Source organism: Macaca thibetana, chromosome 12 (genome assembly GCF_024542745.1).
Source record: "Macaca thibetana thibetana isolate TM-01 chromosome 12, ASM2454274v1, whole genome shotgun sequence".
NCBI classification, from domain to species: domain Eukaryota; kingdom Metazoa; phylum Chordata; class Mammalia; order Primates; family Cercopithecidae; genus Macaca; species Macaca thibetana.
Genome location: NC_065589.1, coordinates 24,596,362 through 24,624,299, shown reverse-complemented (window position 1 = coordinate 24,624,299; position 27,938 = coordinate 24,596,362). Strand labels below are relative to the sequence as shown.

The 27,938-nt window shown below is 44.9% G+C and overlaps 1 protein-coding gene and 1 pseudogene across 2 annotated transcripts in view; one reads left to right on the top strand and one right to left on the bottom strand.

Annotated features, from left to right (window-relative positions):
- The window catches only part of ARPC2 (actin related protein 2/3 complex subunit 2), an 870,481-nt gene that overhangs the window by 661,442 nt on the left and 181,101 nt on the right, over positions 1–27,938 (top strand). The window lies entirely within an intron of this gene.
- LOC126932433 (C-X-C chemokine receptor type 2-like) lies at positions 17,318–23,523 on the bottom strand (annotated as a pseudogene). Its single transcript, XR_007718175.1, has 2 exons — positions 23,282–23,523; positions 17,318–19,550 (listed from the first exon to the last, which is right to left on the bottom strand). The product of XR_007718175.1 is annotated as a C-X-C chemokine receptor type 2-like (transcript).

Sequence of the window (27,938 nt, the reverse complement as noted above, 5' to 3'; positions counted from 1 at the left end):
TCCTTGTACCTCTGGTGAATTCATCTGGTCCTGGACTTTTTTTGGTTGGTAGGCTATTAATTATTGCCTCAATTTCAGAGCCTGCTATTGGTCTATTCAGGGATTCAACTTCTTCCTGGTTTAGTCTTGGAAGAGTGTAAGTGTCCAGGAAATTATCCATTTCCTCTAGATTTTCCAGTTTATTTGCGTAGAGGTGTTTATAGTATTCTCTGATGGTAGTTTGTATTTCTGTGGGGTCGGTGGTGATATCCCCTTTATCATTTTTAATTGCGTCGATTTGATTCTTCTCTCTTTTCTTCTTTATTAGTCTTGCTAGAGGTCTGTCAATTTTGTTGATCTCTTCAAAAAACCAACTCCTGGATTCATTGATTTTTTGGAGGATTTTTTGTGTCTCTATCTCCTTCAGTTCTGCTCTGATCTTAGTTATTTCTTGCCTTCTGCTAGCTTTCGAATGTGTTTGCTCTTGCTTCTCTAGTTCTTTTAATTGCGATGTTAGAGTGTCAATTTTAGATCTTTCCTGCTTTCTCTTGTGGGCATTTAGTGCTATAAATTTCCCTCTACACACTGCTTTAAATGTGTCTCAGAGATTCTGGTATGTTGTATCTTTGTTCTCATTGGTTTCAAAGAACATCTTTATTTCTGCCTTCATTTCGTTATGTACCCAGTAGTCATTCAGGAGCAGGTTGTTCAGTTTCCATGTAGTTGAGCGGTTTTGATTGAGTTTCTTAGTCCTGAGTTCTAGTTTGATTGCACTGTGGTCTGAGAGACAGTTTGTTATAATTTCTGTTCTTGTACATTTGCTGAGGAGTGCTTTACTTCCAATTACGTGGTCGATTTTGGAGTAAGTACGATGTGGTGCTGAGAAGAATGTATATTCTGTTGATTTGGGGTGGAGAGTTCTATAGATGTCTATTAGGTCTGCTTGCTGCAGAGATGAGTTCAATTCCTGGATATCCTTGTTAACTTTCTGTCTCGTTGATCTGTCTAATGTTGACAGTGGAGTGTTGAAGTCTCCCATTATTATTGTATGGGAGTCTAAGTCTCTTTGTAAGTCTCTAAGGACTTGCTTTATGAATCTGGGTGCTCCTGTATTGGGTGCATATATATTTAGGATAGTTAGCTCTTCCTGTTGAATTGATCCCTTTACCATTATGTAATGGCCTTCTTTGTCTCTTTTGATCTTTGATGGTTTAAAGTCTGTTTTATCAGAGACTAGTATTGCAACCCCCGCTTTTTTTTGTTCTCCATTTGCTTGGTAAATCTTCCTCCATCCCTTTATTTTGAGCCTATGTATGTCTCTGCGTGTGAGATGGGTCTCCTGAATACAGCAGACTGATGGGTCTTGACTCTTTATCCAGTTTGCCAGTCTGTGTCTTTTAATTGGAGCATTTAGTCCATTTACATTTAAGGTTAAGATTGTTATGTGTGAACTTGATCCTGCCATTATGATATTAACTGGTTATTTTGCTCGTTAGTTGATGCAGTTTCTTCCTAGCCTCGATGGTCTTTACATTTTGGCATGTTTTTGCAATGGCTAGTACCGGTTGCTCCTTTCCATGTTTAGTGCTTCCTTCAGGGTCTCTTGTAAGGCAGGCCTAGTGGTGACAAAATCTCTAAGCATTTGCTTATCCGTAAAGGATTTTATTTCTCCTTCACTTATGAAACTTAGTTTGACTGGATATGAAATTCTGGGTTTAAAATTCTTTTCTTTAAGAATGTTGAATATTGGCCCCCACTCTCTTCTGGCTTGTAGAGTTTCTGCCGAGAGATCTGCTGTTAGTCTGATGGGCTTCCCTTTGTGGGTAACCCGACCTTTCTCTCTGGCTGCCCTTAAGATTTTTTCCTTCATTTCAACTTTGGTGAATCTGGCAATTATGTGTCTTGGAGTTGCTCTTCTCAAGGAATATCTTTGTGGCGTTCTCTGTATTTCCTGGATTTGAATGTTGGCCTGCCCTACTAGGTTGGGGAAGTTCTCCTGGATGATATCCTGAAGAGTGTTTTCCAACTTGGTTCCATTTTCCCCCTCACTTTCAGGCACCCCAATCAGACGTAGATTTGGTCTTCTTACATAATCCCATACTTCTTGCAGGCTTTGTTCATTTCTTTTTTTCTTTGTTCTTTTGGTTTCTCTTCTCGCTTCATTTCATTCATTTGATCCTCAATCGCTGATACTCTTTCTTCCAGTTGATCGAGTCGGTTACTGAAGCTTGTGCATTTGTCACGTATTTCTCGTGTCATGGTTTTCATCTCTTTCATTTCATTTAGGACCTTCTCTGCATTAATTACTCTAGCCATCAATTCTTCCACTTTTTTTTCAAGATTTTTAGTTTCTTTGCACTGGGTACGTAATTCCTCCTTTAGCTCTGAGAAATTTGATGGACTGAAGCCTTCTTCTCTCATCTCGTCAAAGTCATTCTCCGTCCAGCTTTGATCCGTTGCTGGCGATGAGCTGCGCTCCTTTGCCGGGGGAGATGCACTCTTATTTTTTGAATTTCCAGCTTTTCTGCCCTGCTTTTTCCCCATCTTTGTGGTTTTATCTGCCTCTGGTCTTTGATGATGGTGATGTACTGATGGGGTTTTGGTGTAGGTGTCCTTCCTGTTTGATAGTTTTCCTTCTAACAGTCAGGACCCTCAGCTGTAGGTCTGCTGGAGATTGCTTGAGGTCCACTCCAGACCCTGTTTGCCTGGGTATCAGCAGCAGAGGCTGCAGAAGATAGAATATTTCTGAACAGCGAGTGTACCTGTCTGATTCTTGCTTTGGAAGCTTCCTCTCAGGGGTGTACTCCACCCTGTGAGGTGTGGGGTGTCAGACTGCCCCTAGTGGGGGATGTCTCCCAGTTAGGCTACTCAGGGGTCAGGGACCCACTTGAGCAGGGAGTCTGTCCCTTCTCAGATCTCAACCTCCGTGTTGGGAGATCCACTGCTCTCTTCAAAGCTGTCAGACAGAGTCGTTTGCATCTGCAGAGGTTTCTGCCAAGTTTGTTATTGTTTACTGTGCCCTGTCCCCAGAGGTGGAGTCTACAGAGACAGGCAGGTTTCCTTGAGGTGCTGTGAGCTCCACCCAGTTCGAGCTTCCCAGCAGCTTTGTTTACCTACTTAAGCCTCAGCAATGGCGGGCGCCCCTCCCCCAGCCTCGCTGCTGCCTTGCCGGTAGATCACAGACTGCTGTGCTAGCAATGAGGGAGGCTCCGTGGGTGTGGGACCCTCCCGGCCAGGTGTGGGATATGATCTCCTGGTGTGCCTGTTTGCTTAAAGCGCAGTATTGGGGTGGGAGTTACCCGATTTTCCAGGTGTTGTGTGTCTCAGTTCCCCTGGCTAGGAAAAGGGATTCCCTTCCCCCTTGCGCTTCCCAGGTGAGGCAATGCCTCGCCCTGCTTCAGCTCTCGCTGGTCGGGCTGCAGCAGCTGACCAGCACCGATCGTCCGGCACTCCCCAGTGAGATGAACCCAGTACCTCAGTTGAACCACAGTGAAACCCCGTCTCTACTAAAAATACAAAAAAAATTAGCCGGGCGCGGTGGCAGGCGCCTGTAGTCCCAGCTACTCAGGAGGCTGAGGCAGGAGAATGGCGTGAACCCAGGAGGCGGAGCTTGCAGTGAGCCGAGATCGCGCCTGGAGCTGTTCCTATTCGGCCATCTTGCTCCGCCCCGCTTTCTGTGTTTTCGTCATGAGATCTTTGCCCATTCCTATATCCAGAATGGTATTTCCTAGATTGTTTTCCAGAGTTTTTATAGTGTTTCTTATGTTTCTGAAGATATTATGGTTTTTGTAAAGATATATTTGATTCCCTTTATTGTCTCTGTCTCTTTACTTTTGGTCTGATAAACTCAGTTACTAAATATCCATCTACTTCAGATTTCTATTTTTTAAAAAATCAGTTATCTTTTCTTCACTTTCTCTTAATCCTTGTACCTTGTAGGATTATGCCTTTAAAAAAATCCCTTTATTGCCTTTTTTAATGGATTTTTGAGAGGAAATAGAGGTAACACATTCATTAAATTCTCCATTTTTAATATAAAATGCCTCTGGATTTTTAAAACATGCTTATTTTGAAAATCACATTCAGATTGCTCTATTATCTCTAGTCCTCAGTTGTGAAATCTCCCATGGGTTAAGTTGGCTGATTGTTGATTCTGGTGGTTACTAGTTCTTTGTAATATTTAATCATGAATTTCTCTTTTGAAGAGCATATTTTCATGTAATCTTGCATTTGCCCTTGATTACAAAGAAATCTACATGGAGGAAGTTTCATGGCTGTACTGGCTGGGGCACTACTGGGTCATATGGTTCACAGTATTTTTTGTTGTTGATAGATTTCTTGGCCCTGAGTTTCCACACCATTCCAAATGGCAGGTTTGGGACCTCATCACTTGATACTCAGGCTTGGGATTCTAGAATGTTCCTCAAATGACCTTTTTCCCATGGCCTGGGGCAGGCAGCTCACTTGTGGATCATGTCCAGAGTTGGCAGGTGTTTTTCCCTGGGAAAGTCTCTATGTCTCCTTCATCTTTGAAGGATAAATTTGCTGAATATAATATTTGAGGTCAAAAGTATTTTTCCTTCAGCACTTTGAATGTATCATCTCACTCTCCTGGCCAGTAGAGTTTCCACTAAGAAGTCTGTGGCCAGATGTATTAGCCCCTTCATATTTAATTGACTTCTTTTTTCTTGCTGTTTTTAGGTCTTTTTTTTTTTTTTTTTTTTTAGATGGAGTTTCATTCTTGTCGCCCAGGCTGGAGTGCAATGGCATGATCTCAGCTCACCACAACCTCCGCCTCCCAGGTTCAAACAATTCTCCTGCCTCAGCCTCCCAAGTAGCTGGGATTACAGGCATGTGCTACCATGCCTGGCTAACTTTTTTATTAGTAGAGACAGGGTTTCTCCATGTTGGTCAGGCTGGTCTCGAACTCCTGACCTCAGGTGATCCACTCACCTCAGCCTCCCAAAGTGTTGAGATTACAGGTGTGAGCCATCGTGCCCGGCTAGGTCCTTTCTTTATCTTTGACCTTCTTTATCTTTGAGTTTGATGAATAGATGCCTTGAGATAATCTTATTTGAATTGAATCTGCTTGTGATAGTGACAGGAGACAGACAAATTCCTAGTCAGACGGGGACAGGTCCCTGGTGAAACCTGACCTTCAAACCAAGAACAGCTGAAAACCCAGCTGTCAGTTTTGGATAGAGTCCACGACCAGAGTGAGAACTTCTATCCCCATCTCACCCACTTTCTCTTGATTGGCTACTTCTGGATGATGTCTTTTAACCAATCAAAAGGTGTTTTTTCCAAAGCCACCCATGGACCAATCAGCAAGTATTCCTCCATTCTAAGCCCATAAAAATCCCAGACTCAGCCTCACAGATGGCTACCGCACTTTCAGTGTCCCCTCCTGCGCCAAGAGCTTTTCTTCTGTCACTCAATAAAATTCTTCTCCGCCTTACTCACTCTCCAGTGTCCACATATCTTATTCCTCTTGATCACAGGACAAGAACCTGGAACTCATCAAGCTACAGTAGGCAGGAGTGAAGGAGCTGTGATGCTCCTGGCTGGCTTGATGAGCTACAGATGACAGGAGTGAAAGAGCTGTAACCCTCCCTTCCACTTGCCGAACTGCAGGAGCAAAAGAGCTGTGACACTCCTAGCCAGCTCACCAAGCTGTGGGAGGTGGGAATAAGAGCTATAACTCTCCCTCCTGCTCACAGAACTGCAAGAGTGAAAGAAGCTGCTGGGTGCCACTCCCTTCCACTCGCCAAACTACAAAATCCACATTTCGTATTATATGACCTTCTTATAGCTGGATATTCACATCTTTCTCTGTATTACCACATACTTTTTTTTTGGCTTAGCCAGACAGTGTTATATTTGTCTCTGCTAGATGTTTTAAGATCATAAAAGTATGAGTTTGACCTAAGAACAAATGTACAGATGAGAGTACATGCAATGCTCATTGTTTTCTGTATATCAAACACAATTTAACCTTTAGTGATTTTCTTTGACAGGAAAAATACTTGAAATAACGACCTGCTCTAATATCTCAGTTTTCAAGAGTAATCTAGGTAAAATTATTGTAAATAAAAAACAAGGTATATATGAATGGAATAAACAGTTATACACAAACTTTTCATGTAATTTAAAATTCTGAAGTTACGTTAAAGTAAATGACAGATATTTATAAAATATCTAAGTAATTTCTTTTCATTTTTTAAATAAATTTTTGTGGAGATGAAGTCTTATGATATTGCCCAGACTGGTCCCAGACTGCTGGCCCAAGCAATCCTCCCGCCTCAGCCTCCCAAAGTGCTGGGATCACAGTCCTGAGCCATTTCTAAATAAGATAAAATGCTGAAACATTAATTGTTAAACATAACTTCAAGCTTATTTATTTTTGACTTCTGAAATATTATAAAAACACAAAAGATATTTGGGTCTATTAAGAAAATGTCCTATACCACATTAGAAATTGTTCTGTAAAAATATGTTTTTAAGTATTATAAAACGTACATTCAGGGGATGTTTATATATAACAGTCCAAAAAAGTACTTATTCCTGGGTTTTTACTAAAAATTAAGGTTTCTAAAATTAAAGTCCTAATCAATATATTTAATTATGTGTACAAAATATATGAAAGCTAATTTTTGCAAGAGAAAAAATACGTGGTTTCAATAATAATGGGAAAAAGAGAACGTTCTCGTCCTAAGATAAAATGACTGACTGTTCCAATATTAAAAAAAAAAAAAAAAACAGAAAAGTGTAGGGCAGTGATGAGACCTTAAGAAAATAATGGAAGACCTAAGCAAGTTAGGGAGGGTTTATGAAGGATGGTTTTGTGAAGGGAGTTTTGTGTGTGATTACATTGCCTGGATTCAAAAAAATGTTTCTAAGTTTTCTAAAAATTAAACACTGACATCAGGGGTACGATGGCACAGGGCTGGAGACTGATCTTCTATGTTTGAAACAGAAAGCTTTTCTTAAAATGTTGATCTGCTCCTAGTAAAACAAACAAACAAAAAAAAAAACATTACAGGGGTTTAATTCTGAATTCTGTTGAATTTTCAATCATCTTCTAAATTACACCTTTTTTCTATTTTAAATGTTCTACATAATTTCAACTTAGAAGTGCTATCTTCCTCATTCAAAATGATAATTTCCTTTCTCAAGGTAGAGTTTTCCTCCTAAAGCTTTTCAGACTTATGTCTCAGGGGTTCAGCTTTTTTCACATCTCACTACATGTGACTCACAGGTCATGCGTCACTGCCTTCTGCTCTTCTTCCTTCAAAAGGTACATCTTTTTGCTTTACTAAAGTGGTGACTGTCCCCTTCAACATTTGTCAGTTCCTGCAGCTTTTTCTTTTTTTATTTCAGACTCTGCTCTTGCGGCCTGACCCAGAAAGTTTGTCTTAAAGGCCTAGAAGGACAACGTGTCCTCCAGTGTAAGTTGACTCTGTACTCAGCTCTTCCTGATGTGTCTAAATTGTTCTATGTAACCAGACAATTTCATATGCTTTTACTTTTTCTAAAAGCCATGCATTCCATTGCCTAAGGTATTGGTTTTCTTGTTTACCTTTTTCTCCTATAATATGGTATACATTCCTAACCTGGGACATAATCTTCTTGTGTCTAATTAGCTTCGTATGAGGTTTGCCTTCCAGGTTATCCAAATAGGCTTCCCATAAAGACAAGCTGTTATACTGCAGGAGGCTTTTCTTTACCTTTTAAGTAATCTGCCTAAGAAATAGAGATTTCAAGTTTTAAGGTAGTTTTTTGCCAGACAGAGTATTGAGCACCTGTAGTTCCAGCTACTCAGGAGGCTGAGGCAGGAGAGTTGCTTGAGTCCAGGAGTTCAAGGGCAGCCTAGGCATCATAGCAAGACCCCTATCTTTCTTTAAAAAAAAAAAAAAAAGATAACTTCTTGTGCTTTGTGCTGTTGTTATTAAGGTTTGGGGAACCTATTAGTTTATTAATATTAATAAACTAATATTAGGTGTTTTGAAAGCCATCCCTAACACAAGTATAAGGTTTTTATTTTCTCTCAGCTATGTAACATTTTATATTTACTTTTAAAGTATTTTTATTATCCTTCTGATTCAATAAATGACTGTTATTTCAAAATGACATTTGATTCCACTTATTATTGTTGTTATAATTATTTCATAAACATAAGGCTCACCCTGTCACCCAGGCTCAAGTGCAATGGCATGATCATAGCTCAGTGCAGCCTTAAACTACTGAGCTCAAGGAATCCTCCTACCTCAGCCTCCTAGGTAGCTGGGATAACAGGTGCAAGATGCAGTGCCTGGCTCATGATTCTATTTCAATTAAATGTTTTAAGCCTTTTTAACATCTTTGACAAACTTCCCTAAAATAGAATTCTAATTTAAGTCTTTTTAACCTAACATTGACCTTGGGATTTTCTAGTTGGGCCCCTAGAAAGTCTCAAAGGATGTATCTCTCATGAGGTTTATTTAATATGTTTAATTGTATGAAAAGCACTGTCAAATAACAAAATGATATTAAACCTCTTCTTTTTTTTTTTTTTTTTTTTTTTTTTTTTTTTTGAGACAGGGTCTCACTTTGTCACCCAGGCTGGAGTTCTGTGCCATGAACATGGTTCACTGAAGCCTCAACCTCCCAGGCTCAAGCAATCCTGCTACCTCAGCCTCCCGAGTAGCTCAGACTACAGGTGTGCACCACCACACCCGGCTAATTTTTGTAATTTTTTGTACAGACTGGGTTTTGCCACATTGCCCAGGCTGGTCTCCAACTCCTGAGCTCAAGCAACCCACCTGCCTTGGCCTCCTAAAGTGCTGGAATGACAAGCCTGAGACACTGCACATGGCATAAACATATTTTAAGTTATATTCACAAGGATGTTACTGACAGAAATCTTCATCTTCTAAAGATTATATGAAATTTATAAAAGTCTGATGGTCCTGGTGTTATGCTGTCAGTCATGATTCTCATTTTTGTCTTAAAATGCTGTTTGCAATACAAATGACAGAATTCCTTTTCAAAAGTTGAACTTACATCAGATTTTAAGCATGGCTATTCTAAGTTTTTATCATCTACTGTGTTGATTCTTCTCTAAAGGCATCTGCAATCAGATTCATAAGACTCTTAAAAGTACTCTTAAATGCAGGTTTTTAATTACTTTAAGATCAATGGACTAGGGTAAAGCGTGATGGCTCATGTCTGTAGTTCCAACAGTTTGGGAGGTCAAGGTGGAAAGATCACTTGAGGTCACGTGCTCGAGACCAGCCTGGCCAACACAGCAAAACCCAAGCTCTACTGAAAATACAAAAATTAGCCAGTTATGGTGGCGTGTGCCTGTAATCCCAGCTACTCAGGAGGCTGAAGCATGAGAATTGCTTGAACCTGGGAAGTGGAGGTTGCAGTGAGCCAAGATCACACAACTGCCCTCCAGCCTGGGCAACAGAGTGAGACTCTGTCTCAAAAAAAAAAAAAAAAAAAAAAAAAAAAAGTGAAGCAAGAAGAGAAGTTTAGAGAAAAAAGAGTAAAAAGAAATGAACAAAGCCTCCAAGAAATATGGGATTATGTGAAAAGACCAAGTCGATGTCTGATTGGTGTGCCTGAAACTGACAGGGAAAATGGAACCAAGTTGGAAAACACTCTGCAGGATATCATCCAGGAGAACTTCCCCAACCTAGTAAGGCAGGCCAACATTCAAATTCAGGAAATACAGAGAACCCCACAAAAATACTCCTCAAGAAGAGCAACTCCAAGACACACAATTGTCAGAGTCACCAAAGTTGAAATGAAGGAAAAAATGTTAAGGGCAGCCAGAGAGAAAGGTCGGGTTACCCACAAAGGGAAACCCATCAGACTAACAGCAGATCTCTCGGCAGAAACTCTACAAGCCAGAAGAGAGTGGGGGACAATATTCAACATTCTTAAAGAAAAGAATTTTAAACCCAGAATTTCATATCCAGTCAAACTAAGTTTCATAAGTGAAGGAGAAATAAAATCCTTTACAGACAAACCAATGCTGAGAGATTTTGTCACCACCAGGCCTGCCCTACAAGAGATCCTGAAGGAAGCACTAAACATGGAAAGGAACAACCAGTACCAGCCATTGCAAAAACATGCCAAAATGTAAAGTCCATTGATGCTAGGAAGAAACCGCATCAACTAACGAGCGAAATAACCAGCTAATATCATAATGACAGGATCAAGTTCACACATAATCATGTTCACACATAATATTAACCTTAAATGTAAATGGACTAAGTGGTCCAATTAAAATACACAGACTGGCAAATTGGATAAAGAGTCAAGACCCATCAGTTTGCTGTATTCAGGAGACTCATCTCACATGCAGAGACACACATAGGCTCAAAATAAAGGGATGGAGGAAGATCTACCAAGCAAACAGAAAACAAAAAAAAAGCAGGGGTTGCAATCCTAGTCTCGGATAAAACAGACTTTAAACTATCAAAGATCAAAAGAGACAAAGAAGGCCATTACATAATGGTAAAGGGATCAATTCATCAGGAAGAGCTAACTATCCTAAATATATATGCACCCAATACAGGAGCACCCAGATTCATAAAGCAAGTCCTTAGAGACTTACAAAGAGACTTAGACTCCCATACAATAATAATGGGAGACTTTAACACCCCACTGTCAAAATTAGATCAACGAGACAGAAAGTTAACAAGGATATCCAGGAATTGAACTCAACTCTGCACCAAGCGGACCTAATAGACATCTACAGAACTCTCCACTCCAAATCAACAAAATATACATTCTTCTCAGCACCACATAGCACTTATTCCAAAATTGACCACATAGTTGGAAGTAAAGCACTCCTCAGCAAATGTAAAAGAACAGAAGTTATAACAAACTGTCTCTCAGACCACAGTGCAATCAAACTAGAACTCAGGACTAAGAAACTCAATCAAAACCGCTCAACAACAATAACCTGAATAACCTGCTCCTGAATGACTACTGGGTACATAACAAAATGAAGGCAGAAATAAAGATGTTCTTTGAAACCAATGAGAACAAAGATACAACATACCAGAATCTCTGGGACACATTTAAAGCAGTGTGTAGAGGGAAATTTATAGCACTAAGTGCCCACAACAGAAAGCAGGAAAGATCTAAAATTGACACCCTAACATCACAATTAAAAGAACTAGAGAAGCAAGAGCAAACACATTCAAAAGCTATCAGAAGGCAAGAAATAACTAAGATCAGAGCAGAACTGAAGGAGATAGAGACACAAAAAACCCTCCAAAAAATCAATGAATCCAGGAGCTGTTTTTTGAAAAGATCAACAAAATTGATAGACCACTAGCAAGACTAATAAAGAAGAAAAGAGAGAAGAATCAAATAGATGCAATAAAAAATGATAAAGAGGATATCACCACAGACCCCACAGAAATACGAACTACCATCAGAGAATACTATAAACACCTCTACGCAAATAAACTAGAAAACCTAGAAGAAATGGATAATTTCCTGGACACTTACACTCTCCCAAGACTAAACCAGGAAGAAACTGAATCCCTGAATAGACCAATAGCAGGCTCTGAAATTGAGGCAATAATTAATACTCTACCAACCAAAGAAAGTCCAGGACCAGACGGATTCACAGCCGAATTCTACCAGAGGTACAAGGAGGAGCTGGTACCATTCCTTCTGAAACTATTCCAATCAATAGAAAACGAGGGAATCCTCTGTAACTCATTTTATGAGGCCAATACCATCCTGATACCAAAGCCTGGCAGAGGCACAACAAAAAAAGAATTTTAGACCAATCTCCTTGATGAACATCGATGCAAAAATCATCAGTAAAATACTGGCAAACCAAATCCAGCAGCACATCAAAAAGCTTATCCACCATGATCAGGTGGGCTTCATTCCTGAGATGCAAGGCTGGTTCAACATATGCAAATCAATAAACGTAATCCAGCATATAAACAGAACCAAAGACAAAAACCCCATGATTATCTCAACAGATGCAGAAAAGGCCTTTGACAAAATTCAACAGCCCTTCATGCTAAAAACTCTCAATAAATTTGGTATTGATGGAATGTATCTCAAAATAATAAGAGCTATTTATGACAAACCCACAGCCAATATCATACTGAATGGGCAAAAACTGGAAGCATTCCCTTTGAAAACTGGCACAAGACAGGGATGCCCTCTCTCACCACTCCTATTCAACATAGTGTTGGAAGTTCTAGCTAGGGCAATCAGGCAAGAGAAAGAAATCAAGCGTATTCAGTTAGGAAAAGAAGAAGTCAAATTGTCCCTGTTTGCAGATGACATGATTGTATATTTAGAAAACCCCATTGTCTCAGCCCAAAATCTCCTTAAGCTGATAAGCAACTTCAGCAAAGTCTCAGGATACAAAATCAATGTGCAAAAATCACAAGCATTCTTATACACCAGTAACAGACAAACAGAGAGCCAAATCATGAATGAACTTCCATTCACAATAGCTTCAAAGAGAATAAAATACCTAGGAATCCAACTTACAAGGGATGTCAAAGACCTCTTCAACGAGAACTACAAACCACTGCTCAGTGAAATAAAAGAGGACACAAACAAATCGAAGAACATTCCATGCTCATGGATAGGAAGAATCAATATCGTGAAAATGGCCATACTGCCCAAGGTAATTTATAGATTCAACGCCATCCCCATTAAGCTACCAATGACTTTCTTCACAGAATTGGAAAAAACTACTTTAAAGTTCGTATGGAACCAAAAGAGAACCCGCATTGCCAAGACAATCCTAAGCCAAAAGAACAAAGCTGGAGGCATCACGCTACCTGACTTCAAACTATGCTATGAGGCTACAGTAACCAAAACAGCATGGTACTAGTACCAAAACAGAGATATAGACCAATGGAACAGAACAGAGACCTCAGAAATAAGACCACACATCTACAGCCATCTGATCTTTGACAAACCTGAGAGAAACAAGAAATGGGGAAAGGATTCCCTATTTAATAATCGGTGCTGGGAAAATTGGTTAGCCATAAGTAGAAAGCTGAAACTGGATCCTTACATGAAAATTAATTCAAGATGGATTGGAGACTTAAATGTTAGACCTAAAACCATAAAAATCCTAGAAGAAAACCTAGGTAATACCATTCAGGACACAGGCATGGGCAAGGACTTCATGTCTAAAACACCAAAAGCAACGGCAACAAAAGCCAAAATTGACAAATGGGATCTAATTAAACTAAAGAGCTTCTGCACAGCAAAAGAAACTACCATCAGAGTGAACAGGCAACCTACAGAATGGGAGAAAATTTTTGCAATCTACTCGTCTGACGAAGGTCTAATATCCAGAACCTACAAAGAACTCAAACAAATTTACAACAAAAAACAAACAACACCATCAAAAAGTGGGCAAAGGATATGAACAGACACTTCTCAAAAGAAGACATTCATACAACCAACACACACATGAAAAAATGCTCATCATCACTGGCCATCAGAGAAATGCAAATCAAAACCACAATGAGATGCCACCTCACACCAGTTAGAATGGCAATCATTAAAAAATCAGGAAACAACAGGTGCTGGAGAGGATGTGGAGAAATAGGAACACTTTTACAATGTTGGTGGGACTGTAAACTAGTTCATCTATTGTGGAAAACAGTGGGGCGATTCCTCAAGGATCTAGAACTAGAAATACCATTTGATCCAGCCATCCCATTACTGGGTATATATCCAAAGGATTATAAATCATGCTGCTATAAAGACACATGCACACGTATGTTGATTTCGGCACTATTCTCAATAGCAAAGACTTGGAATCAACCCAAATGTCCATCAGTGACAGACTGGATTAAGAAAATGTGGCACATATACACCGTGGAATACTATGCAGCCATTAAAAAGGATGAGTTTGTGTCCTTTGTAGGGACATGGATGCAGCTGGAAACCATCATTCTCAGCAAATTATCGCAAGAACAGAAAACCAAACACTGCATATTCTCACTCATAGGTGGGAATTGAACAAGGAGACCACTTGGACACAGAAAGGGGAACATCACACACCGGAGCCTATTGTGGGGAGCGGGGAGGGGGAAGGGACAGCAATAGGAGATATACCTAATGAAAATGACGAGTTAATGGGTGCAGCACACCAACATGGCACATGTATACATATGTAACAAACCTGCACGTTGTGCACATGTACCCTAGAACTTAAAGTATAATAATAATAAAAAAAAAAGAGATCATGGACTAAATAAATAACATTTCTAAAACTCTAATGAGAAAACTGATAGGTTCATAAAACTGTTAATCAAAATCAAGCAGAATAAAAATTGATAACATGAAATTGAATAACTGATACAAATTATGATTTTTATATCATTTGAAATATTGTTGATTCTTTACTTAAATGTCTTGTTTTCCAGATTTAAGAAAAGTTTCTCTCTTAAGCTATCTGTAGTTTAACAACAATTTGGTGAGGCAAATTTTCATGAACAAAGGTGAAAACATTTACTTATTCTTCCTACTTGATCCTTCTAAAATTTGGAAATTATTTGTGAGAACTTTTTATTTTATGACAATATAGTTATTCACATAAGTTCAATAAAATTGTTTCCTTTATAACAAGATGCAATTAAAAATGTTAATTATATTATCAGGGTTAGACTAAGTTATCATGTTTTAACTTATTTCCGGGTACTGCAGATAAAATCAGAAGCCTGCCTTAATGTGACTTCCTAGTCTCAAAATTAAAAAAATGATAATAATAAGATACAAGGCCAGGCACATTGGCTCTTGCCTGTATTCCCAGCACTTTGGGAGGCTGAGGCAGGCAGATCACCTGAACTCAGGAGTTCTAGACCAGCCTGGGCAACATGATGAAACCCCATCTCTACTAAAAATACAAAAATTAGCCAGGTGTCATGGCAGGCACGTGTAGTCCCAGCTACATGGGAGGCTGACACTGGAGAATTACTTGAGCCCAGGAAGTGGAGGCTGCAGTGAGCCGAGATTGCGCCACTGCACTCCAGCCTGGGCGACAGGGTGAGACACTGTCACCAAAAAAAAAAAAATACAATCTAAGATTCAATCACTGTTTTTACTACACTTATATAAATAATCAGGCCCAACCTGATAAAACTAAATTTGGTGTTACTCTGATTATCTTCAGTAAAAATTGGGATGTCTAGAATACACTCGTTATTGCTTTTGTATTGTAGTCCAGTACCTTGTTTTTGATTTTTTATTATCTGACTGTAGAAGAGACTGTATCCTAAATTCTTCTGAGTTCCTCCAATCCAGTTTTCCCCAATGGAATTACTAAGCAGGAAATTACTCTTTCCTAAAGCCCTAAACTAAAACTAAACAACTTAACATACATTTCAAGGAACAAGACTCATGCCTGATGTATGGGTCCACACGGAGAGTTCACCAACCATCCCCGCCCCAATGCCATCATCAGATATTTGAACTACAAAACTGGCAACTTCATGCTATAGGCAGCTTTTCCCAAGACCGTCAAAATATAACTCCATAGGTAGTACAACTCCTACCCCTCTCATTGACTACCTTTTCCACTTCACAGGATAATGCTATAATTAAAATTTCACAAATTAGATACTGCTATGGGTAATTTGACAGAATCTGACCTAAAAAAATTCTTCAGTCCACCTAGCAAGTATCTTTGGCAATATTCTAGTAGAAATTTTTGTTCAAATTGTCCCTTTTCTAGAGTTGGCACTCTCTGCTTTAATTCAGCCCAGTCACGGAATGCTACACAATGACTGCAACAGGTCTCAATTTGATTTGTCTAGTTGGTTGCCTTGAGGCTTGGGGTTTTTGTTCAAAACCATTGTACAAATTAGATTTATTATATTGTTGCTGGTTGTTTTGTGTATTCTGCTCTGTAAGCTCTGTTTTATTGCCTGTCTAATCTTTGGAAAGCCAGTTCTCTGAACAGGACAATGTTAGCCCCACACTTCGATTGCTGATGCCTGCCAGAATAATGTTTTTAGCTTTGATTTCAAACTATTGCATTCACAATATTCCCTGGTGTAGCTGCACCTTGAGAGTGTAACTAATCAATTCCCTATTGATGAACATTTGAGTTTCTTCTAATCTCTGATTTTTGTAAATAAGGGTGCAATGAATGTTCTGTACACATTTGTCCAATTAAGCGGGTATTTCTGTAGGATAGGTTTGTAGTAGTATAATTCCTGAATCAGAGATTGTGTGCATTAAAAGAGATGTCATCAAATTGCTTTCTCTAAAGCTTGTACCTATTTATCTACTACCAGCAATGCATGAAAGTATCTTCTTCTAATCTGGTGAATTCTCACTCCAAAATTGCAGGATGCAAAAGCCTGCACTCCACTCTGTGCAGTGGGTCCTCAGAATTACCCGAGTTGTCCCTGTGCTCTTCAATCACTTTCTCCTTAGCTTTTCCTTTATTTTAACATTTTAAAACATTTCCATTGTGAATAGTATACATACTACAAGTTAAGAAAAACTTACATTTATAGCCTAAGGAATAATAATACACTAAAGCCCAAGCATCTATCATGTGGGTAAAGAAAGAGGACACTATCAGGGCCTTCAAAAGCCCCAGTGTGCTTCTGCCTTCCCTGACCCTTTAATAAACATCACCTGAACCTTTGTGGGAACCATTCTTTTTCCTTAGAGTTTCCACATAAGTTTGTGTGGAGGATTAGTACTGAGTCAGATGATATGATAAAACTGTGATTCCCCCAAATTCTCTTCCTTTCCCATTTCCAGATCAGTGGGGGGCCAGAAGGGACCCTGTATGTGAGATCTGGAAGGGGGAAATGGAGCAGCAGTTTCATTCCGCTTCAGCTCAGGAAGGTCAGCGCAAGGCGCCAGACACCTTTATGGGTGTGTGTTTGGGTGGGAAAGAGAGAGAGGGAGGGACACTCACAGCAGGTGCTGCTGGCTGAGCTGGGAGAGCTCTCTGCCTTCCTGCTACCTGATCAGGGGGATTTGGTGAACTTACTCAACCCTCTGCACCTTCTAACTCTAAGTCCGATCCCTGACACTCCTGACTACTGCTTCAACCAAGGACATGAGACGCCCTAAAGCATCCCAGAACACATTTCTTTCCATGATGCGTGGTCTACAGCAGGAAGCTTGGGTTGTGGGCAAGGGAATGGCAAGACTGGACTCCATCTCTATTCCATCCCTCTCTCTACGACACAACAAACAACAAAGAAATTTACTTCTTGTAAAGACTCTCACCCAAGACCTCTGCTCACTCTTGCCCCACTTCTCTGTAGCAGTTTGGAAGCTTTTGGTTGGAAGAAACAAAATAAACACACAAAAGTGGTTTAAGCAATGAAAGACATTTAATGATCTCATTTAGCAAGAAATTCCAGCCTTGTTTCTTTGGCAAACATACCTTTGAGGACCAAGGTATTTTCTTTTTAACTGAGGTAAAATATACATAAAATTTTATCATTTTAGACTTTTAAGTGTACAGTTCAGTGGCATTAAGTACTCAGACATTTTTGTACAACTATCACTACTGTTTATCTTTACAACTTTTTCAACATCCCAAACATAAACTCTGTGCCCACTAAACCGTCACTGCCCATGCTCCCCTCCCCTCAGTCCCTGGTAATCACTGTTCTGCTTTCTGTCTCTGTGAATTTGTTCGCTCTCAGAACCTCATGTAAGTGGAATCATAAACTATTTAGCTGTTTATGTCTGGCTTATTTCACTTAGCATAACATTTTCAAGGTTCGTCCATGTTGTAACATGTATGAGTACTTCATTCCTCTTTCAGGCTGAAGGATACTTCGTTACGTACATATCACATTTTGTTTAGCCATTCATTCATTCATTGATGAACATTTGGGTTGTTTTTGCCTTTTGGGTCTTGTGGATAAGCTAATAAGCTGCTATGAACATTGGTGGACAAATATGGGTTCAAGTCCCTGCTTTCAATCCTTGTGGGTCAATTCCTAGAAGTGGAATTGCGGGATCATGTGATAATTCTATGTCCGATGTTTTGAGGAAAGCTGCCATACTGTCTTCCGCAGTGGCCACACCATTTTACATTCCCACTCACGATGCTCAAGAATTCCACTTTCTCTACATCTTTGTGGACACTTTCTATTTTATTATTTTGTTTCTTCTGATACTAGCCATCCTAATGAGTACGCAGAGCTGTCTCACTGGAGTGTAGATTTTCACTTCTTAGAACACAGAGTGCCACGGGCTCAGGGGCGGGATGGACAGAGCTCCAGCAAGTGACGTAGTAATTATGGCAAGGGGTGAGGCACCAGGGCAGGCTTTTTAAACCATGCAAGAGAAACTAGTAAGAACGTGGCCTCCTCTGCTTCCTGTGACCACAATGGGGGCTGCACGGACACTGAGACCAAGAAGAACCAGTGGACATGAGGCTTGGAATGTGACTGTGAAAAGAAGGGAGGAACCCCACGGGGCTGCACTTAGGCAGGATGTCTCAGAGAGTAGTGGAAGTGTGTCCTGAAGAAGAGCCAACAAAGGAAGGCCTGCTGTCTTTGGGCAGGGAGTCCTTGCTGATCAAGCCATGTGTGGCTAGAATCTTGAGGAGTCCATGGCGGAACTTCTGGCCAATGAAGGCGTAGATGAGGGGGTTGAGGCAGCTGTGAAAGATGCCCAGAATCTCGGTGGCATCCAGGGCCTGGTCGATGTCGTTGCGGCGCTGACAGCTCTCCTTGATCATCTGGGTTCTCATGAGGGTGTCTGCCAGCAGGACCAGGTTGTAGGGCAGCCAGCGGAGCAGGAAGATGAGGACAACAGCAAAGATGACCTGCATGGCCCAGTGCTTCTGCCCCATGTGAGCCTTAAACAGCATGCGCAGGGTGAATCCATAGCAGAACAGCATGACCAGTAGTGGCACGATGAAGCCAAAGGTCTGGGACAGGATCCGTAACAGCATCTGCCAGTTTGCTGTATTGTTGCCCATGTCCTCATAGCAGACTGGGCTAACGTAGGGTGCTCCTTCGGAAAAGTGAGATGGGTAGGGCCGCTAACAGGAACAGGGTCCACATATCCAGACATATGAACTTGACCAAGTGATGCCGCTGGGTCAGTGTGTGGGGGGCATGGATAATGGCCAGGTAACAGTCCATGCTGCGGCAGGCCAGTAGTAGAATACCACTGTAGAAGCTGACTTCCTTCAGGAGCTAGACCACCTGGCACAGATTGTGCCAAAAATCCAGCCATTCATCTTGGAGGCAGCTGAGATGGGCAATGTCAGGAAAAAGAACAGGTCGACCAAGGCCAGGTTCAGCAGGTAGACATCAGCGACAGAGTGGCTGACTCAACTGAATAAGATAACCAGCATCAGCAGGGAGTTTCACATCAGATTCAGTAGAAACATCAGGGCATAGATGATGACCAAAACATAATTGATTTCTAGGGATTCTGACCAACATGGAGCAGAATCTAGTAGAAAAGGGGGCAGGTCAAGGCTGTAACTGTAATTACTAAAATCTCCACTGAAGATGTCTTCCCACAGGTAATTTTCCCAGCTAAAATTTTCCATTTTTGAGGTAAACTTATTTTCTGGCCTATAGAAGAGAGAGGAGGATTATTGCACAATAAACTCTACCCAGATTATTGCCCATCCACCCAAGAACCTGGGATAGGATTCTTTGTGTTGGCTTGTATATTACATGGAAGTAATTTTCACCTCTAATTTGTATATGGCAGGTAGTGTAAAGTTTTGAGACAATGTTAGTGATAAATGCCACAGTTTATCAAAAGACTTCCGTACTGGTTCCCTTCCATGCTGGACACATATTCTTAGCATTTCCCGTGACATCACAGTCTCCCAAAACTTTGTAGAACATTCCCTGTGGATAGTAACTACAGAACACTCAATCCTACGTAGATTCCTCAGTGGTGAGCACCTTCAGTTGTCGAGGCTGGGTTTAATGTTCAGAAACATGAGATGCCACTCAGTTCTTAATCAGGGGACTACGCAGCCACTCCAATGGGGTTGTACCCTCAAAAAAGATCAAGGTTTGACTATAAAGGTGAGGGATGAATCTCTTTGTGCATCCATCTGAAAGTTGTTTTGAAAGAAGTGTTCCGGAAAATGGTTTGAACAGTAGCCTGGAGTTTTGGAAGGCTCGAGTAGAACAGTCTTCAGTTAATTAGTAAGGCCCAGTGTTTCTCTTTTGGGTAAAAGGAGGCCTGCTCTGGGAATGTGTGTGTAGTTTGGAAAAGTATACTAAAAATGATAAGCGGCCAGGCACAGTGGCTCACATCTGTAATCCCAGCACTCTGGGAGCCCGAGGCAGGCAGATTGCCTGAGCTCAGGAGTTCGTGAAAAGCCTGGGCAATACAGTGAAACCCAGTTTCTACTAAACTACAAAAAAATTAGCTGGGCATGGCGGCGTTCGCCTGTAGTCCCAGCTACCTGGGAGGCTGAGGCAGGAGAACTGCTTGAACCCAGGAGGCAAGGGTTGCAGTGAGCCGAGATAGCACCGCTGCACTCCAGCCTGGGCGACAGAGCAAGACTCCGTCTCAAAAAAATAAAGTGACACAAAATAAAAATAAATAAAAAATGATAAGCAAGTGCGCTGCCTGATTATTCCTGTGGGTGGAAACGTAACAGCTTATTTGGGGAGCTCTGAGCAGCCATGTGCCGCCATGCAGGATGAGCAGACACAGTCAGTTCGCACCCCAATAAGAGGGAGGGGCGGCAGGAAGCAGAGAAGACAGGGGCTGCACTACCCTTGCTTGGTGGCTCTCCAGCCCTGCTGGGGCCCCTTCCTGTCCTGCACGTGTGTGCCTCCATCCAGCCCTGACTCCCCTGTTCTTCTCATTCAGTCCATCTCTGCTGGCTCTGCTCTTGCTACAGGGGCAGTAGAGATCCTGCTCTGGGGAAGCCTGGGTGTAGAGGGTGGGCTGAAGCCATTCAAAAATGTTATCCCAGTTTCTCAAAGAAGAAGTCAACTAAAGCAATCCAGCTCTTTTCTGAACCACAAAACAGATCACCCTCCGGCCATTGCCTTAGAGTAAGAGATGACTATCCTACTACCCACCATGTCCAAGTCCATAACCTATCTCCAAATGGAACCCAGTGTCACAGAAAAACCAGGAAGTTAAAGGTCCCAGGACCCACTTCACACTCACCAGGCTGGGCACACTCAGAAAAACATGCCCAAGAACAATGTGGGTGAGGAAGTGGAAAAGTCAGAACTCTCCCATATTGCAGGTGGGAATGTAAGATGGTGCAGCTGCTTTGAAACACAGTTTAGCAGTTGCTCAAGAAAGTTCAACATAGAGTTACCATATGAACCAGCAAACCCCATCCTAGGTATATACCCAGATAATTGAAAGCTATGCCCACACAAAAGCTCATGTTCATAGTGGCATGCTCCAGCCCTCAGGGATTAACCAGCAGGCAAGGGGCAGAGTGAGCCAAGAGGAATAGGAAGAACCTCAGAACCTTTGCAGGAAGCAGCCGGGGGCAGACCTGGTAGGCACTGAGTCATGGGTGTGAGGGAGGCGCACAGTGTGAGGGCAGAGCATCAGGCTCCCGGTTCCCCAAAACTAGCAGGGAGGTGGGGCCTCTGCAAGTGCTGTGTCAGACAAAATAAGCTCACCACATCACACATCAGCCCATAAGGCAAGGTCCTTAGGAAGCTCTTCCTTCACCTGAGCCGAGCTTCCACCTCTGAGGCTCCTCTTCCTTCAACCAAACAAAAGTCTTTTCTGACCCCTATTGATTCCTGCTCCTATCTGGGTAGAAACAGGAGCCCAAGGGTCCCCAAACTCCAAGGCTTCAGCCACAGCCCATCAGAGGCCAGAAGTTGGTCACAAAACAATAGTATCTTCCATGAACCCATAAGCACCCCACCCCAGCCCCGCTCCACCTGGTCACCAGCTTCACTGTACTTATACTTCCTGGACACCGCCACCTCCCTGGGAAATTCTGCACTGGGGCTTTCCGGGAAGTGAAACATGAAGAAGTATGGGATAAGGGATGGGGAAGCAGAGCCAGAAGGGCTCAAGGCCAGGCGCCTGGAAGCAGAGGGCCCCAGGTTGCCTCCTCCACCACCAAGAACCCTCAGCTTCTGATCACAGTGCTGGCTCCCAGCCCTGGTGGTCAGCCGGACTGGCTGAGACCCTCCCCAGCCTGGACCAGCCCACTTCTCTCCAACTCCCTTCCCTCCATGGGCAGGAGAGTCCAGGACAACCTCAAGTTGGGTCTCCAGCGCTGATCCCGTTCAGGGCTCTCCCACCCACCTCTCCATCTCAATCCACATCCTCCCTCACTCCCTCCCACAACCCTGGGCCAGAGGTGTCAGGCAGGGGGTGCCCCAACTATAGCAAGTGCTGAGGTCCAGGGAGAGCTGGAGTCGGGGAGACAGGAGTGGCCACCACCTGGCAGGGGCAGGTGCAACTTGAGGCCAAGTCTGAGCCACCATGATCTTTACCCACCCCAGGCAGCTTCAGGAGGGAAAGAGAGGGTGCTCCTCTTACACCTTCCGCACTGCTGCCACGCTGAAGGGGCAACTGGGGCTTCCAGAAGAGAAGCCTCTGTGCCCAAAGACCCTGGCACCCTAGTTTCCAGCTCCTCCTCCTATTCCCATCCCACAACTGCCTGCCTCCCTGCCCTCCCCCTCCAGCTCCTCCCCACCCAGCACCTATCCTGTCCCCTAACCCCATCCCCTCCCCTGCAGGGAGCCCCGCCTGGGAGCACAGCAGCCTTCTCCGAGTCCCCCTTCATCACCCCAAATCCAGTTTCCTCTTCTAGACAGCAGCCAGCCTAAAACATCTGGGCAGGCAGTCCTAGCGCAAGTCCTGGATTGGGGGTTGGGGGACAGACACTGAGGTCAGCTCCATATGGATTTTCCAGCCTGGTGGAGAATCGTCTCATCTTTATGAGATGAGAGGGGCCATTTTCAATGTCCTCCCACTCCTTCTCACCCACACCCAAGCTATCTCCATGTCGAGTCCTTTCTCCAAAATTAGTCGTGGCCCCGCTCAGTACTCTCCCTGGCCCACTGCAGGCGGGGCATCAGCATCAGAGGAGAGGAGGGATGGGAGGAGAGGGAGGCGCAGAGGGGAGGCAGCTACAGTCTGTTCATTAACCACCTTGACTGGCCATTTCTGCCCAGAGTGGTAAAGAAGGAATAAGGACTTGTGGCTGGGGAGGGCGGAGGGGGCACTCCTGCCAGGCTATGCCCAAGGGCAAGGGAGCAGGGCCCACGCTTTAGAGTGGATATGGAGACAGTGCTTTGAACCCTAACCTTGCCGGGCCTGCCAGCCCCACTCACTCACTCACCTTTCCTGTAGAGGAGCCACTGAATGAGGTGGGTGTCTGGGACAAGGGATTCCCAGGACAGGAGTGGTGGCTGGTGATGCGAGCAGAGGCTGTGGCTGGCAAGAAGCTGGTTTCCCAGAAGAAGGCAGCGAGCGAGCCTGTGTCCAGGCAGGGAGTGGGGTGCAAGGAGCAGAGTTTGTCCCAGGGCCACTGCTGGGAGCAACTGAGCAGAGGGCTTTACTAGTGGGGTTCCCTCCCAGACCAGCCCAGGGGCGGGCCAGCAGTGCACCGCCTTCTTCCCGGAGACAGCCAGGAGTGGGCCCCCTCCACCAGCCATGGCCTCCTTTAACCCCTACAGTGCCCTGCTGGCTTCACTCTAACCGGCTCTGGCCAGGCCATGGCAGGGCGCAGACACCTGGGCAGGAGATCGCCAGGGAGTGCAGCTGCCCCTCCTTCAGCCACTGCCCTAGCAGCCTCCCTGGGGACAGGAGAGGTGGGGCCAGAAGGCTTGGGGACAAAGTGGGTAGGGAAGGAGACAGGGAGGCATCAGGGCCTTAAGAAGACCAGGACCCCATAGAAGAGACACAGGTGCAGAGAAATGTCCAAAGTGCTGCTAGGTGGGGAAGGATGGTTGCTGAGACGGTGATGATGATAATAATGATGATGATAATAACAGTAACAATATAACAACTGTCAACTTTTCTTCTCTTTTTTTTTTTTTTTTAAGAAGGAATTTTTTTTAAGAAGGAATCCAGCCCAGGCTGGAGCACAGTGATACAATCTCAGCTCACTGCAACCTCCACCTCCCAGGTTCAAGGGATTCTCCTGCCTCAGCCTCCCCAGTAGCTGGGATTACAGGCACTCGCCACCACACCCAGCTAATTTTTGTATTTTTAGTAGAGACGGGGTTTTGCCATGTTGGTCTTGAACTCCTGACCTCAGGTGATCCTCCCGCCTCAGTCTCCCAAACTGCTGGGATTACAGGTGTGAGCCACCGCACCCGGCCAACTGTCAATTTTTCTAGAGCACTCTGCTTTATGCTATTTCCAATTCATTTTGTGAATGCAGGCCAGGAATCTCACTTCTTTTTTATTTTGACTTTTTATTTTAAAATAATTGTGTGTTTACAGAAGAGATTCAATGGCGGTAGAGACAGTACAGGTCTCATATATCCTCCACCAGCTCTCTCTACAGGTAACGTCTTACATTACGTGCCACGTGTGTCCACACTAGCTAATTTGCATTGCTGCAATGCTATTCAGAGGACTGTGAGCCCTATGAAAATGTCACCATATTCTGAAGTGTCTGTTTTCTGTTCCAGAACCCAATCCAGGATCTCACATTACATTGAATTGTCACGTCTTCATAATGTCTTTCAAAATGTGACAGATTTTCAGTTTCCTTGTTCTTTCACAAATACCACACTGTCTTGATTACTGTTGCTTTAATGGTAATTTCTAGACTCTGAGAGCTGAGGATACCGATACACCTGTGTGTTCAGTCAGTGGGAAATTTGGACACCTTTCTGTATTTATGAAATATTTCAACACAGTAATACAGACAAATGTCTGAGGCCGCCTTGTCAGTCACCGTCTCTGTGAGATGAGAGGGGTCATTTTCAACTTCCTCCCGTTCTTAATCACCTATGTGCAAGCCATCTCTGCATCCGATCCTTTCTCCCAAGTTAGTTGTGGCCCCACTCGGCCCTCTCCCTGGCTCATAACATTTCTAACCCCAGCCACTGGCACCACCTCGCAGACGGCTGCCCCACCTCCCAGGCTCCTTGCTTTGCCTTCCGCCCTCCCAATCCATATATACACAGCACACATGAGAGGGCTCCAGGAGAGCCAGGAGGAGGAATGGGGGCATGTAAGTAGCAGGACTGGCATTAGGAGTGCCCTGGCAGGCAGCCCAGATGTCTAGGTAGCCACTGAGCCCTGGCTCCTGAGGGGATCAGCACCCAGGAGATGTTTATCCACCCCAAGAACGAGGGTGTCACCCCTCCTCTAGTGAGAGCCCAGGTGATGGGTGCAGGCTGCTCTTCCCTAAGCCCCTGAAGCGGGGAGCCCTGAGCAGCAGCAACCCCCACTGGAGCCAGAGTCGGGGCACAGCAGCTGGGATGGAGCTTGATCCCCACAGATAGAGGAGGGAGGGAGTCACAGGCGAGCTCCAGGCTCTCCCAAGAGGCCTCTCAGAAACCAGCTCATCTGATGCAGACAGACACTCATCCCCATCCCTGTCCCTGCCACTGTCACACAGCGGCACACACACCTTCTCCCCTTGATCATCCACCTCCAGAGCCCCGGCTCCTCCCTCCATCTCAGCCCCACTGCCTGTCCCTGTCCCTGCCCACTTCACCTGGCCCAATAGGCACCCGCCCCATGTCAAAGGTGGCTGTGCGGGAGGTGGGGAGGCAGGGACACGGGTGAAGAAAGAAGACCCACCAACAGTGAGTCCTGAGGTCACAGGGACCTAGAGAGGAGTTACCCATCCCTGGTGACCCCAAACACCTCCTCCTACTCTCCCAGGGAGAAACCAGCGCCACACCTATACCAGGCCTAGTGGTTCCCTGGCAGACACCTCCTCCAGAACAGACACCTGCCTCCCAGCTCAGACCTGTCCCCATTGCCAGGTCAGCTCTCCGCTTGCTAGTCTCCGAGACTTACCCAGCACAGAGAAGGCAGGGGTGAGAGGCCAGCTGTCCCCACCATCCTGGGGCAGTTCTTGTTCCAGTGGCCCCCCACCCTCCTAACTCCAGAGCCCTCTAAATCAAGGGACACCACCAGAGCTGCCCTTTGGTCCAGCTCAAGGAAGATTAACCCTTTCCCTACCTTGCCCCAGCACTCCAGGCCTGCCCCTCTTGGGTGGCTCCTAAACCAACCTCGCCCAAGCTATTTGCCCTTCTAGGAGTCAGGTCCTATATCACCCTCTTCCCAAGGGCACAAGAGACCCAGGGGAGCCCTCCACCCAACTGGAGGACCCTTCACCTGGTCCTGGTCCTGGTCCTGCCTCCCCCTGGGTCCACCTACCTTGTAGCACTTCCCAAGCGGACTGGCACTGTCCTGGGCTGGCTGCTTACCTGTGTCAGGTGCCCTGGGCTCTGCCAACCACCAGCTCCCGACTCAGGGTGTCCTCCCTCACCCATTCCTGCAGCTTCTACCTGAAGCAGTAGCTGCCTTCTCTCTGTGCCAGCTGAACACCATGGGCTCCCAGCACCCAGCCAGCATCCACGCCTGGGGACTCCCTCATGGCAAGTGACAAAGGGAGACCGGAGGACAGGGGGCCAAAGGAGGGCAGAGGGCTGAAGGAGGACAGGGGACTGGAGGAGGGCAGAGGACTGGAGGACGGCAGGGGACTGGAGGAGGGCAGGGGACTGGAGGAGGGCAGGGGCCTAGAGAAGGGCAGAGGACTGGAGGGAGGCAGGGGGCTGGAGGAGGGCAGGGGGCTGGAGGACGGCAGGGGCAGGGACCCGGACAGGGCTTCAGACAGACTGAATTGGGAGGGCAAGAAAGAGACCAAGGGTGCAAAGTGAGACGCAGGGAACAGAGAAAGGGAAGGAATGAGGGAAAGACAGGGACGGGAGACAGGGACGTGATACAGGAGACAGAGATGGGGGCTGCAGCCTCTGCATGAGGGATATAGGAACAGAGGAGAGGGCAGACGGGCTGGGGCATCCCTTGTGCTGGTTTTTAGATGCGGTTCTTGGGGTCTGTGAAAACAGCCGTCCTCCCAGGCCCCTGCTCCTTTGCCCCAGTACTAGCCCCTGGAGCAGCCCAGCCTGCAGAAACGAGGACTCCGCATGGAAACATCCCAGCGTTAACAAGGCAGAGTACAGCCGCGGGGCGGGTAGGGGCGCTAGCCCACCTGGGAAACCCGCCTGGCCCATTACTGGGCACAGGATCTCACTGGTGGTCTCACATCCATCCTTTTAGGAATGGGACCAGGACTGGGGGGGCGGCACTGGTGACCAGCACTCACAGGGACCGCTCAGCTCACTAAGGTGGAGAGAGGAAGGAGGAGCGTGGTGGGAACCTCGCCCTCTCCTCCCCACCCTGGAGCGCCGCCTCACAGCCCAACCAAACAACACGGAAGAGACAACCACAGGAACAGCGGCTGCGGAGCTCCACGGCCTCCCTCTGCCCCCTGGTGGCGAGAAGGAAGAAAAGCAGGAGCAAGTGCTGAAAACGAAAAGGAAACTAGCAGCAGTCCCACTAACGACAATGGATCAGCCCTCATTTGGCCAACAGGTGACTCTACCCCAGGCTGGCCTGAGAGGACCCATTTCCCATCTCACTATTCTGCCCCAGTGCCCTGGATCCTGCCTCTACCACTTCTTGCCTGCAGCGTCTTCGGTTCCCCCACCGCTGTGAGCCAGGTTCCCCCTCCAGGCTGCTGGGCTGAGACTGAGTCACTTCTTCCCAGGCTGTAAATCCTGGGACAGCTCTGCAAGGCACCGTCACTAGGGACGGACTCAGGCAGCAGAGCCGCGCTCTCGTACCCCAGCCAGCCAGGCTCTCCTGGGTGAGTAGCAGGGGGACCCTGGAATTTACGGGGACAGAAGGGGAGCGATACCAGGAGCCAGGGAAGATAAATGCGTGGCAGAGAGGAGGGAGAGGAGGAGACACATGCAGCCGTTCATGGATTTCACACAGGATCTGGGCTGGAAGAAGCTGCCGAG